This window comes from Muntiacus reevesi, chromosome 8 (genome assembly GCF_963930625.1).
Source record: "Muntiacus reevesi chromosome 8, mMunRee1.1, whole genome shotgun sequence".
Classification (NCBI taxonomy): domain Eukaryota; kingdom Metazoa; phylum Chordata; class Mammalia; order Artiodactyla; family Cervidae; genus Muntiacus; species Muntiacus reevesi.
Genome location: NC_089256.1, coordinates 67,362,580 through 67,377,675, shown reverse-complemented (window position 1 = coordinate 67,377,675; position 15,096 = coordinate 67,362,580). Strand labels below are relative to the sequence as shown.

The following is a 15,096-nucleotide window of genomic DNA, read 5'->3' as shown; positions in this document are numbered from 1 at the left end:
ATACAGCTTCTACTGTGCCGAGTCGTGGCTGGATTTTCATTCAGCCTATCTTCTCCTCCCCTGGCCAAAGAATGAAAATAATTAAAGCTAGGCAAATCAGATTCGCTTCTAGGTATCTAAATGTGAAGAGAGAAAAACTATATAGGAAAATAATTGCAGATTAGCAACTACTGCCAAACCAGCTCATTGATTGCTATGATCCAGATCTCTTGCTCTTCAGGGTTTTTTTTTTTTTACTTCATTCAACCACCACATATCGCTCCTCTGTCTTTGCTTCAATTTCTGTTGCTTACAACTAAAAAAGTCAGAAGTCAAGAAATGCAGAGTGTGACATAGGTCAGCAGAAATAACATCGCAGCACCAATCATAGGGAAGCGTGGAAGAAAAGCTGGTATCTAGTGGGAGACAGAACTGAGCTGTGACGGTAGAATACTGGACTTGGTGGTCGTGAGTTGCTGTTATTGAAGGGAAACATGAGAATTCAGTCCCTATGACTGTCGTATTCTTCAAGATGTCCAATTAGTCATGAAGTCAGAAAATGGAAACAATTCGTTATGGTCAAAGCACACTTGCAATTTTCTGAAATGCTTGGCTTTGCAGCTTTAAAATGGTTCTTGTTTTTCCTTTCCTCTCTTATGTATCAAATTTAACTGGAGCTAATTTGAGAGACCCTGTTCCTTGGGGAAAGAGGGGGGCACACCTGTAACTTCCCAATGCTGACTCCCTTTAAGTTACTACACCTCTAATATGCTCTAGTAATATCCTTCTCATCCTGGAGGACAGTAACACCTCTGTATTAATAAGATATTATCTACTTCCCTAAAAGCAAGGACGCTTGAAACTCAGTGCCTACTTAATAGGACAGATGGCACATAATAAAAAAAAAACAATAATAAACCTTCCAATTATTAAATATCTACATCATTCCTAGCACTGCTAAGCACTGTTCATTTATTTCCAATTCTCACAATCAAGGTAACAAGATATTATTCCCAGTAACAAATGCGAAAACAGACTCAAAGAAGGAAATTACCCAAAACTATTAAGTTAGAATTCCCTCGGTCTCTCAGAATCCAACCCCTCCATCTTCCCACTTTTCCCAGAGACCAGGATTTAAACCAGGAAGTTTTTCAAACTGCAGGTTATAACCAATTACTAGTTAATGGGTCATATTCTTTTTGTTAATGAAATAGATAATATAAGTGTATCACATCAAAGGCAAAAACTGTTTCACAAAACTCTAATTCCAGTGTTACACACTATACAAAATAGAAATGTGAATGTATGTCTTATTGTGGACCACAGACCAAAAGATTCTGAAAGCCACGGATATACTCATTGTCATTATTACAACTGTATGCACTGACACATCTCAACTTTTCATCAAAAATCTGATGTTAAAAACATTTGGGCAATAAAATCCTTCACCCAATATCCTAGACACTACCAAAAAGGAGGAGGGGGATGGGATGGGGTTTACAAACTGTTTAGTGAAAAGGTAGTATTTGGGACGTAAGTATCATATTTTTCCCCCTCCAGCAGAGTGTTTGTTAAAACTACACTGAACACCCATACAAGACTCAAAAGAACAAAAATGTTCTAGCTATTCTCTTATTCCTTCCCCCCAGGTTTTTACCAAATCATTTTCAAAAATACTTCCTTTTTGCTGTGCTTCATTAGAGATATCAACACCATTTTATCAGTTTCCTGACCATCTTCATGAGTGACTGGATATTCTCCAATATATACTGTCTCTTTAAAAAATATGTGTATTCCCTAGTAATCCAATGTTAAGACTTTGCCTTCCAATGCAGAGGATGCAGGTTCAGTCCCTGCTTGGGGAGCTAAGATTCCACATGCCTGACCACCAGAAAACCAACACCATATTCTAACAAATTCAATAAAGACTTAACAATATTAAAAAAAGAAGAAAGAAAAAAGATGACTTCACTCACACGTATAACCCCATATACCAAAAAAAGTGGGAGGGGCATTCAGAAGGTGATGGCCAGCAGGGTCACTATGGTTATGCATGTTTTCTTCTACAACAGAAGAGCAATGAGCATTACAACTTAGATCGAAAATTAAAATATTCTTTACTACAGAGGGACAGGGCCGGATGATTTAATAAAGGTTCTAAGGAACACTGAGAGAGAGATGTTGTTTAAGAATGTGTCTAAGAACATCAGGATGATACCCTGGAGAAGGAAATGGCGACCCACTCCAGAATTCCTGCCTGGGAAACCCCATGGACAGAGGAACATGGTGGGCTACAGTCCATGGAGTCGCAAAAGAGTCAGACAGGACTGAGCAACTAACTTTTTTTTTTTAAGACATATCTACCTTGTAAAAATTAGTCACAAACTGGTCAATTACAGTAGGAGGCAGTGGACTGAAATAGATGTATCTCTCTCCTCCAGCCCAAGGTCCCACTGAAATGATGGGGGAAAAAAATTAAAATGAAATGATAGCATTGTTGCAGATCAAGAAAAGACATCACTGGACAATCATAAATTTTAAAGAATTCTGGGTATATAGAAATTATAATGGAGAGACTGGAATAAAAGAGGAAAAAAGGATGAAATCATATGTAAGATACCAAAGTCTTTTCCAGGACAAGAGAGAGAAATTCTAAGTTATAATCAAATTAATCACAGCTCCCAGAAGGAGGAAACCATTAGGGGACTTACTTCATCAGGGGGTTGCATTACCCTACTCTGGACAGATGATCCCCTCCCCCTTCTCTTTGTGAACTGAGATGCAAGGAGTGGCAGCTTCTGCCTTTAAGATAGAGCCAGGGGGCTGATCTCCATAAAGCAGGCATTTCCGCCCAGGTCAGGCTTCCTATGAGAGTAGTCATATCTGAAGGAAAAACAGAGCAGAAAGATGGAAGGACCATCAGGCTTCCAACACAAAGAGGGAAATAAAAAGGGGAAAGAGGGAAAAAGCAAAGCAAAGAGGAGCAATGGAGCAACCTCAATACTATCTGAGTGAAATCTAAAAAAGTACTACTCCGCTGCGTTACTTCAAGACTCCACAGTTATCCAGGCGAGACGCACACTGCCTTACCCTCTCCTCAGCCACTCTCTTTGAGATCTGGTCTGCTGCTCCACATCTAAGAATCTATCATCAAAACTACCACTCAACACAAAGGCCTGGTGGAGAAAGAACTACATACTGAGGCAGACACACTTCAACTGCCAGTATCAACCATGATTCCCCAAACATGAGGAAAACTTAACAGAATAAAAGAGGAACAAGATGAACAGAGAGAAGAAAAATGTCTGTGTGTGCGCACGCACATGCGTACGGGGCGGGGGGTGTAGTAATACATGGACAGGCAAAACTAAACGCCAAATTATTTATCTATACTAAAAGGCTGAAGAGCTGCTCCCTTAAAGGAAGGGAAATTTACCTTGCTTTCAAAGTAAAGAAAACATACACAAAGACGGTAACTGTTAGAAAATAGAAAATGTGAATTAAAATCTAAGGGGCCCAACATCCACTTACATAAAATATCCCAAAGTGGACGGAAATTAATCCAAACAAGGGGACACATTTAACTTTCCAAGAGCTAAGGGAAGATTCCGTCATCAAAGTGAAAGACATGCAACGCAACAAAAACCAAGTTAAAAAAAAAAAAACCCATATCCAGGATGATGCTGGAAAAATTTCAGAATACTGAGAAAGGTTCCAGAAATTAGAATCACTCTAACATTCGTTTTCTCATCAGGATACTAAATGATAACAGAGAAGTTTCCTCCAAATTCAAAGGGAAAAATATTTTGAAACCAGATTCCTACAGACCTTCACCAACATGTGTGTTACAAATGAATGGGTTACCAGGTAACCTGAAGAACTAGACGCCTCTGTTGCAAACAATTTCACACACACTATCACTTTCTATACATATAAAGGTTGGAAAGCACTAATCTCACAAGTCAGATTTTCCATCAAGAGTCAAAATAAGACGTTTTTAGACATTGAAAAACTAAAATTTTACTTACCAAAAAAAAAAAGAAAAGAAAAGATACAACACCAAAACAAAAAGGAATCCAATAAAACACAACATGATATGGAAGAAACAGTGGCAGTTGAATTATGATATCAAAATAACATATGAATAAGAAAATAAAAAAGGATGCACTTATCCCTAGCAGTAGATAATCCTCCTCTTACAGTAAACATTTAATAAGACAGTATTGTATCTTCTTCTTCAAAAATATTACATAATAAAAAAAGTTAAACAATTAGTAATTCTTCATTTCTAAAATCATTGTATAGGAAACTATGGCACAGAACTAAGCAGTTTCAAACTCCAGTCTTTACTTCGTAAAAAATTAGGCTATCAAGTCAATAGAATGGTATGCATATAACCCCAATTGCTACTAAACTGTATGTAAATGAGTCATTAAATATTTTCACATTGACACATATCAATAATCTATGTACACAAAGATATATATATCAATGTATATACTTATATATCTATGTGTATGTATATATATGATACTCCTTAGCTGCACAAAAACACATTTGAAAGGATACACACCAAACTCTTCAGCTGTCTCTAGTGAATGGAATGAGGTCAAACTGAGAACTTTTACCTGTCACTTTATAATATACATCTATTCTGTTTAGTTGGGTCACTCATTTTCTTATGTATACATGATGTATCAAAGATAAACTTACTTCTAGAAGCAGGGTCTTGAAGAGATATATGCATACCCACGTTCACAGCAGCATTATTCACAACAGCCAAAAGATGAAAGCAACCCAAGTGTCTGCTGACAAATCAAAGGGTAATCGAAATGTGGTCTATATACATACAATGGAATATTACTCAGCCTTAAAAAGGAAGAAAATTCTGACACATGCGACCACATGGATGAACCCTTGAGGACATTATGCTGAGTGACAGAAGCCAATCGCAAAGAGACAAAACACCAAATAGTGCCACTTAGAAGTGTAATCAAATTCACTGAAACAAAAAGCAGAAGGGTGGTTGCCAGAGGCTGGAGAGAAGGGGAAATAGGGAGCTGTTCTTTAATGGGTATAAATATGAAAAGAGTGCTGGAGACTGACTGCACTTGAAGGTACTATTACATTATGTGGGCTAGGTCGCTTTAATCGAGTACAACTCTTAGCAACCCAATGGAACCGTAGCCCACACGGCTCCCTGTACATGGGATTCTCCAGGGGAGAATATTTGAGTGGGTTGCCATGCCCTCCTCCAGACATTATTTTACCACAATTATTGGGCTGACCAAAAAGTTCATTTGGTTGTTTCCGGACGATTGCTCTAGTAGCACTTCATTGTCTTTTACTTCATCTGAAACAATTTTGTTAGATTCTATTGTGACAGTTGTCAAATCAGCATGCATTAAAAAAAATACTTATCAAAATTGGTCAATTTTTGTGTAGCCATTTTAATACTGACAATGTAAGAAATACCATGTTTTCAACACCTTATGCTTTATTATTTCAAGAAAGGTAAAAACACAACTGAAATGCAAAAAAAGGCTTGTGCAGTATATAGAGAAGGTGCTGTGACTGATAGAATGTGTCAAAAGCAGTTTGCAAAGTTTCATGCTGGAGATTTCTCACTGGATGATGCTCCAGTCAGATGGATCACTTGAAGGAGATAGCGATCAAACTGAGACATTAACTGAGACATCAAACTAAGACATAAACTGAGATCAATCAATGTTATACCACGTGCAAGAGAGCTGACATACTCAAAATATCCAGATCAAGTGCTGAAAATCATTACCCTAACTCAGTCATGTTAATTGCTCTGATGTTTGTGTTCCACAAAAATTAAGCAAAAGAAAAACCTTGACCAAATGTATTTCCACAGGTGATTCTCTACTGAAACTAACAAAAATGTCCCACTTTAAAAACAAATTTTGACAGTTGATAGAAAGTGGATACTGTACAGTTACAGTGTAACGGAAGAGATCATGGGGCAAGCAACCTGAATCACCAACAACCAAAGGCCAGTCTCCATCCAAAGGTGATGGTGTGTATATGGTAGGATTGGAAGGGCATCCTCTATTACAAGCTCCTTCTGGAAAACCATATGATTAATTCCAACAAGTACTGCTCCCAATTAGACCAAACGAAAGCAGTACTAGATGAATAGTATCCAGAATTAGTCAACAGAAAATGCATAATTTTCTGTCAGGTTAATGCAAGAACATGTTTCACTGATGATCAGGCAAAAACTGTTATAGCTTGGCTAGGAAGTTCTGATTTATCAGCTGTATTCACCAGACACTGCACCTTCAGATATCCATTTATTACACTCTTCATAAAATTCTCTTAATGGAAAAACATTCAATTCCCTGGAAGATTGCAAAATCACCTCGAATAGTTTTTTTGCTCTAAAAGATAAAATGTTTTAGGGAGATGGAATTATGAAGTTGCCTAAAAATGGCAGAAGTCAGTAGAACAAAAACAGTGAATACATTGTTCAATAAAGTCCTTGGTGAAAATGAAAAATACATCTTTTTATTTAAAAACCAAAGGAACTTTTTGCCTAACCCAATTAAAAATAAGGCTCAAAGCAAATGAAAAAAAAAAAAAAAACCCAAATTAAAACATAAATGATAAATTGTGGCATCTGGGAAGACATAGTCAATCCTTACTATTCACTGATTTCATATTTGTGCAATCTGCCTACTTGCTAAAAGTTATATGTAATCCCTAAAGTAATACTTATGGCATTTCTGCAGTCTTTAAACAGGTGTAGAAGAGCAAAGAGTAAGTTACCTAGAGAGGGTGTGTCCAGCTCTCTTCCTGTTTCTGCTCTCGTTGTGTAAACAAATGTCCTCTGTGTGGTCAATTTACTGCCACATTTTTGTATTTTGTGTATGCTTTTCATTGGTGATTTTGCTATTCAGCATAGGGCTGAAAAGCTGTCTATTGTTCCTAAGTACAAGAAGGTGGATGTGTCTTATGGAGAAAACGTGGTAGATGGGCTTTTTTGTTTAGGCAGGATTTATAATGCTGCTGGGCCATGAGTGCCATGTTAATGAATCAACTATATATTCAATAAAGTGTCTTTAAACAGAAGCACACAAAACAAGGTTATTACTGATCCATCAACAAATCTGTTGTGACCAGAGGCTCACAGGAATGAAACTCTCTGTTTCCCAGGAAGCAACAGTTCAATATTTTCTAATTCAGTGTTCACAGCAACTTTATCAACTAACTGCTGTGAATAATGAGAACTGACTGTATTTATCTACAGTTTTTTGTTTTAAGGAGCAATATTATAGGCCAAAAAATTAAGTTACGTCAATCACTCCAATTTAAACTTAATGTGATTTTTAATACTTTAATGGCTAATGAAGTTTTTTTATAGTACATGGGGTATGAAGGGGGTAATTTATTTCTAATTAAAAATAAATATCAGCTAATCTTTATTGAATACTTATGTAACAGGCACTTAACTAAGTACTTTACTATTCACAGATTAAAAAGTGCTTAGCTCAGTACCTTGCACACAGTAAAAATTCAATAAAATCTTGGCTAATATTATTTACAGCATTAAATTCCTATAATCACTCTGTGAGGTAGGTACATGAGCAAACCTTCAAGGTAATGGGAATTTGAGAATGTATCTAAACTGGCTGGGTTTGAATGCAGTGTAAACACCGCTATTGAAGATGATCTCTGACAGTTCATTCAGGCTATGACTAAATTATCAAATGTGGTCGTCTGTGATGAATAAGTCTTTGGGGATCGAGTGGTAGCAGTAGTACAAAACTATGAAAGGAATGAGGTAGACAAACAAGGACAGCCAAGGAAGACTACTGCGTCTAAGTGTGTGAGAGCTCAAAAAAAGAAAGCGACATAGTCACAGTGTAAATTCTTGACTCAAAGCACCAAATTTAAGGCAGCTTCTAAGAATGACATAAAAGAACTTTTCTCCAGACTCTAGAGCAGCAATCAGCAAACATTTTCAATAATGTGCCAAATAGTAATTTTCTAAAGGCCATAAAAGGTCTCTGTCACAACTACCAAACTGCTCTTGTCACAACTACCAAACTGAGAGCAGCCAAAATTATACATAAATTAATGTGGCTTGTGCTCCAATAAACCTTTATATACGAAATTCTAAATTTCATATAATTTTCACTTGCCATGAAACAGTATCATTCTTTTGACTTTTTTCCCAATTACTTTAAAATGTGAAACATATTGTTAGCTATGAGTCATCTAAAAACAAGTGCAGGCCACATCTGACCTGTACAGTGTGGCTTGCCAACCCCTACTCTAGATCTCAAGACCAAAATGCATAGAATGATTTTGTTAACTGCCTAATTATAACATCAAGTAGTACTAAGCAAGCTTAAAGAAACAGGAACATAGTGGTTATCAAACTGATTTATCTAAAAGAATCCTTCCTAAAAAGTCCCCAAGACAATGATATTGGGAAATCCCACTATAATCCTGTGTCATTTGTACCAGAGACCCAGAAACAACAAGCTATGATCCAAATCTGATCCATGATGCTTTTATAAGTAAAGTTTTCTGGGAACACAGACACACCCCCTCACTTATGTATTATCCATAGACACTTCAGCACCACAATAGCTCTGCTGGCTAATTTTTTTACATAAAAGCCTAAGATATTTAATATGTGGCCCTCTACAGAAAAAGTTTGCTGACTCCTAATCTACTCAAACAACTCCAGGTATGGCATATAGTTAGGCCTGACTAAGGGAACATAGGCCATAGACTCAAAGTTCCCAGACGCAGAGCCCCTCAAATAAGGGCAAAGCAACCTTCAAAAACAGCTCTATGATTGCATCACCAGCACTGTGATTTCTGTCATGGCTTTCCACAAAGGATCAACAGCCACTTATCATGCACTTGGGAAAGGAAAATACTCCAACCTTTTCAGGACTATAAAATCTAACTCTTAAAGTAATCCTGAGCACCCAGACAGCACCACTGTGACATATGTTTTAGAATGAAGCCAAATACTATATGAAGTTTAGGCCCAAGTCCATTTATCAGAAAGTGGAGTAATCTTATAGGTATTTCTCCAGGAACTAAACATACAGCTGAAAAGGGTAGCCTCAGGGACTACCCACTGAAAAAAGCCCACACTGATGCCAGGACAGGTGGAGTAGTGGGGTAGTATAATACCAGTTAAGGCCAGAGAGAGATCCCTGGAGCTCTCCCCCCAATCAAAAACGCCATTCCTGGGGGATTAAAAGCAACAAGGGTCACAGCCCCTAGCAGATATTCACTTCGTACAACTGTCTGGCTAGTGCAGAACACACAGAAGTTCCTAAAGAAGAAAAGTGTTTTAACCTTAATGACTACAAGCAAAGTTGGTAATTCAAATTAAATCTCTTTCGTGCAGCAGTGCCTGGTATAAAGCTACAGTTCTGGCAAATGGTGTCTCTGTCTCTATAATTTGCTTTAATTTCACTCGGATAGCAGTACATGTTCACTACATTGCCTCGCTAAGTCAAGTTTCCACTTTCTTAGACTGTAGTTATCGCATCACACCATTCGACATCACACTGGCTCACTATACTGATAAACTCAAGCCAACAGAACCTTTTGAAAAAGAAACAGCAGTGCTCTAGATGCCTTAAAAAGACAGGCATGCCAGAAGACAGAAAATAAGTCACAAGAAAATACAGGGTCCTGACACCAGTATGAAGTTCTAGAAGCAGGTGGAGAGTGGCAATTCAGGATATTCCCCTCAAAATGAAAAGCAAGTCAATACCCACTACAACAAAAAAGAAGGGGAAAGCTTGCTGGGCCTCTGGATATTGACAACAAGATACGCTAGCTTGTGTGTGCTGCTCTATTTACTGAATCACCTGAAATCCAGCAGCTTTCAGTTTATCCCAGAGCAAGAGAAAATGCCTGAGTCAATCCAGGTTGCAGTACAAGTAGCTCTACCATTTGACCATAATGACCTTCTGACGGCAACGGTGCTCCAAGAGTCAACAGATGAATGCCATAAGGAGATACTGGCAAATCCTTTAGAAGAATCACAGCAACGACCCTAAGAGTTTTTGGGCCAAGTCATACTTTATTAAACTAAGACTCTCTTGAAAATAATTCTCGTACCTTTTCTACTTTGGAGAATGAACACCCAGCCACAGGTAACTATAAAACCTGAGCTGCCTGTCAGGAATTGTCATCATGTGACCCACCAAGTAAAGCAACAGAGACACCCCACCATCAGGTGCTATGATGCATGCTGAACAGGGTTCAGGCTGGGTGTGAGGCACGAGCAGACAGCTCACATTTTCAGTGCGCCGATTATTGATGCACTGCAGTCTTCTTCCTCACACAAGGCCTACTGCTACACAGGGGATTCTCTATTCTGGCTAAGAAAGAAAACATCTGACCTTGGATTACAACTGTCTCTGCACAACACGCTGCTATCACCCAAAAACTCTTTCTATCCTACTGTCCCATCTGGAACAGCTGCTAAGGAAGGTCAGAAAGGGAAGTTCTCCCACTGGGCAGTACATCTCACAACCCACATTGTCAGTAACAGGAACACAGTGAGGAAGCAATAATTTGGCTAAATTTCCAGGTCAGGTTCTCATAAGACACAGGTATGGACAGTGATTTAAGGACGAGATATATGGATGGAACTGTCAGAACTGACCAAGTGTTAAAATATTTCTGTTCCATGCAAAGGCTCACCAGAAAGTCCCAACCGGAGGGGAGATTCCATAATCATGTGGAATCGTGCATCAAGATAATCCATTCCTTGGAAGCTGGTCAGTATCTTTCACCAGCAACTTCAAAGCCTAATCAGTGACCTCACAAAAATCAACCGCAGTCATAAAGCAGAGGCTCAAGAAATTGTATGAACTTGCACCTCGCAACAAGGTTGACTCAGCTACCCTGCCAGTGTACCATCTTTCACTAGGTTATGATTTAGCAGCAAACAATTCTGAAATTCTTAATAGTTACAACAGTGATTCTTAAAATATTTTGGGCTGATAATTCCTTTATACCCTTAAAAATCGAGACTCTCAAAGAATTTCTGCTTACACGGGCTCTAACAATATTAATTACATTAGAAATTAAATTATCTTTTTTTTTTTTTTACAAATAATACAGACATTTATTAGAGAATTATCTAGTTTACTTTCAATATACTAACATTAAAAGAAAAGAGAAAAAGAAAGAGCAGAGAGTATATCACCAAACTGGGTTTTGATCAACATCCAGACAAAGCACATCCCAATTGGGAAAGGGCCCCAGGTAGTTCTTGATGCTCCGTGGGTGAGACTTCAAAGATTTGTTAATCCATTTTAAAAATAATAAACCAACTACATGCTAGCACAAATAAACTTTTTATTTTAAAATAAACTACATCTTCCAAAAAACAAAACAGTAAAATTTTAAGAAGAGTTATATTTTTAAAATCTCTTTGGACTTTTCTGGTAGTCCAGTGGTTAAGACCCCAAGTGTCCAATGCAGGGGACATGGGTTCGATCCCTAGTTGAGGAATCTGGTACCACATGTCACGTGGCGCAGCCAAAGAAAGTAAAAAATAAAAATTTAAATAAAAAATAAAATCTTTAAGATCTGACTTAATAAAATAACAGATTAACATCTGTTGCAATACTGTTTTGATTGAAATATATGAGAAAAATAACTCACAGATATGTATTTAGAAAAGGGGGGAATATTTGATGACTTTTTTGAATAGCTTTGAGTATTAGTCTTTGATTCTATCTCAAAGCTCAACAATAGTGTCTCAAAGGGTCACTGAAGAAACTGAAACATTATAAATCAACTATACTTCAATAAGAAAAAAAACGCTTCATTTAAGTACAGAATCTTTAATCTTATCAGTTAACTTTCATACTGTTACATTAATCCATCAGTCTGGCAACATGAGTCAGTCTTTTGCCTATGTATAATTTTGTAATATCATTCATCAGTCAGTTATAAACACTTGTCCACTGAGTTTGGTATAGCTCCCAAATGTTGGCATTTCATAACACAGTATTAATTATTTTTAAAAACTGGCTTCATTACTATCACTACCAAGCTCATCAGAAAAAACCTAAGTACTGCGAAGTTATCAAGCTCATACTGCCTGATAATTTTCTAAAACGTTAATTTACACTTGAAAGCTTATCAGATTTTATCACTGACAACAAATATTGCCAGTTGCTTTCCTTGAAGTAAAGGGTCACTTCAATTGACAAAATGTCTGTCAAACACTCATGTCAAAATAACCCTCATGAATCACTGTTTCAAGTGAAAATTATATTCCATAGAGGTTAGTCTGGCTCATAATTCAAATAATCACACAAGTGCTTTTCCCTGTGACAAACACATACTTCAGCATGCAGAAGTGCTTCATCAATACTTTCTGCTTCATTCAAAAAGGCTTATAGAAAGATGCATACTCAAGATCAAGATTTTTTTTAATTAGTAAGTTTAATCCTCATGTATAATTTTTTGTTTACTATAAATATATGGTGACAAAGAGCACAGCTTGAAGCAACTACACTGATTTTTGCTAAAACATCAGCAGTTTTCTCCCCACCATTGCTTATGAACCATAGTGCAACTGTCAACATAATAAAAAAGGAATCTGGTATTATTATTAATATAGCTATGATCCTTAAAGGGTCTTGGGCTAAACAGAAAGCATTCTGAGAACTACTGTTTTATGAGGTGGTGCAGCTGGTAAAGAATCCACCTGCCAATTCAATCCTTGGGTCAGGACGATCCCCTGGAGAAGGGCATGGCAACCCACGCCAGCATTCTTGCCTGGATGATTTCATGGACAGAGGAGCCTGGCGGGCTACAGTCTACGGGGTCACAACTGAGCAGTCAGGCACGCACAGTTTACTAGAACAAAAACATATTTCTCATTTTTGTTATGTTGACTTTGGGTTGATTACAGGTATCATCTTCATTCTGGAATCCTGGAAAAAGAAAAAGCCTTTATCTGGCACCTGCTTTCCTCGTGACAGAGAAAAATAAGCAAAGGTCAATTCATGCAATGGCTTCCAAAGCTTCTTAGACATGACATATATCACTTCCCATCTTCCACTGACTTTGGTCAAATCCCATGGCCAAGCTTGAAGGCAATGGTAAAAAGAAGTACTCCTCCCATAGGTAGGGACCCTGTAGAGAGAAACCCAATAAAGAAGGAAGCCAACTGCTTAGAATAATATAACCTGCCATAAGCAGCAACTGAGTCCCTCTCACCTCCACACCAAACTGTACCATATTTCACTGGGGACAAACAGCCACCTGTCGCAAGCTGATAACACTCAGGATCTTTCCATCATGAAGGGACTTATTTCTGTGAAATAGACACTTGGCTGGTGTAAACAACCTTATGCTGACTACCCTGGAAACAAGTCCATTATTTATAACCTTTTAATTTTGAACGCAAAATATATTCTAGGTTCTAACAAACCAATTCACATACTAACTTAGAACAGAAACCTTTCATACATTATAGTTTTTAGATGAGAGCTTATTATAGTTGTTTGAAGCCTAAGTACAAAAAGAGGTACATATACTAATAGTTACAATTAAGTATCTACTATTGTGGATATCCATCATAATCACCACCACTAAAAATTTCAACAGACTTTAATTTGTGGATATTTCTACAAATTTTATGATCCAGTGCCTAATATATTAATGTAATTTCTAATTAACTCATGTCATCTCTAATGTAGAAGTTAGAATTTAAATTTCCAGTCTCTCTTCTAATTATGGACATTGCATAGTATTCTGTATTAAGTAAATCTCCAAAAGACTTTGATTTGGAATTAAGTAACAAGGAGAATTTTCAATTTTGCTCAGACCCCACATACGGCTTTTGATGGTGGTGGCAGCATTGTTAGTCACTTTCCAGAGGTTGCCATATAGAGTTCCTGCCACTGAAAAAGTACAACCGCAGTAGAATCTGCAATAAACTTGAGTCTCTGGCATTTAGAGCTCAGCAACATTAGCTTCCTCAAACTGAGTCCTGCAGTATGGTTATGGAACATGTTTCCTGAGGCTTGGACTAAAGTCCAATCTCTAGCACTCCCCAATGACTCTATGAGCTACCAAATATTCTTTAATAATTCCCTACTCTGCTTACAATAGCCAGGGTGAGTTATTGTTTAGTATAAAGAACTATGATTTACAGTAAGTATAGCATTCCTATTTTACACATAAGAAAACTAAAGGTTTAGATTGGATTTCTCAGATTTGAAAGCTTAGACTTTGTTCTGTTATATTACACAAATTCTACAACTGATTACTTAAATAGGACAGGGCAGGGACTGAACAAATTTATCAACATTCTTCTAAAGCAGGAGTTGGCAATCTATGGTGAATGGGCCAAATCCAACCTGTTTGTTCCTAATCCATAAGCTAGGAATAGTTTTCACATTTTTAAATGGAGGAGGGGGAGTATATTAAAAATAACATGAACTTCAAATTTCAATGTCTATCATAAATAAAATTCTACTGGAATACAGCCATGCCCATTCATTTAGATACTGTCTATGGCTGCCTTCCCACTACAACAAACAGACTTGAGTAGCTGCCTAAAGTATTTACTACCTGGCTCTTCACAGAAACAGCATGTTGACCTCTGCTCTAAAATTCTTCTGAAATAACTGAGGAAATGCCAATGTAAACTAATATTAAAATAGGTATATGTGTATTTCTATTGTCCGTGCTTACCTACTTTGAGAATAGAAGACATGAAACACTGCACAATTCAGCCCATAGTTAACCCTAACCCTAACCCTAAGCCTAACCACAAAGTCCAATTTTCTTCAGTCACTCTCCCGCTTCTACTGCAAAAGGGCAAACACATCAAATTAAAATATTGTGTCAAAACAAGTTATTTTCAGGATAATACCAAGTCACCAAGAACCAAATGTACCTGACTATTCATTTTCTCTGGAAACTGAAAGAGCCAGCAGTAAGGGAGTCTTTTTAAAAAATAACTGGTATTAAGGTTTTTACTGGGGGGTGGGGTGGGGGGAATAGGATTCAAAGATTATAGAAATGGAGCAAGTAAGTATAGTGTCAAAAGGGTTGACATTTTTCAGAAGATAAAGA

At 37.3% G+C, this 15,096-nt stretch overlaps 1 protein-coding gene across 5 annotated transcripts in view; it reads right to left on the bottom strand.

Moving 5' to 3' along the window:
* Positions 1–15,096, bottom strand: part of TBL1XR1 (TBL1X/Y related 1) — a 168,783-nt gene that overhangs the window by 116,492 nt on the left and 37,195 nt on the right. The window contains exon 1 of one of the 5 annotated variants that reach the window (XM_065942300.1): positions 4,693–4,711. The exons of the other annotated variants lie outside the window; for them this stretch is intronic. The gene's annotated coding sequence lies outside the window, so the exon portion shown is untranslated. Of the gene's footprint in view, positions 1–4,692; positions 4,712–15,096 lie in introns of those variants that run through there. 5 annotated transcript variants of the gene reach the window in all.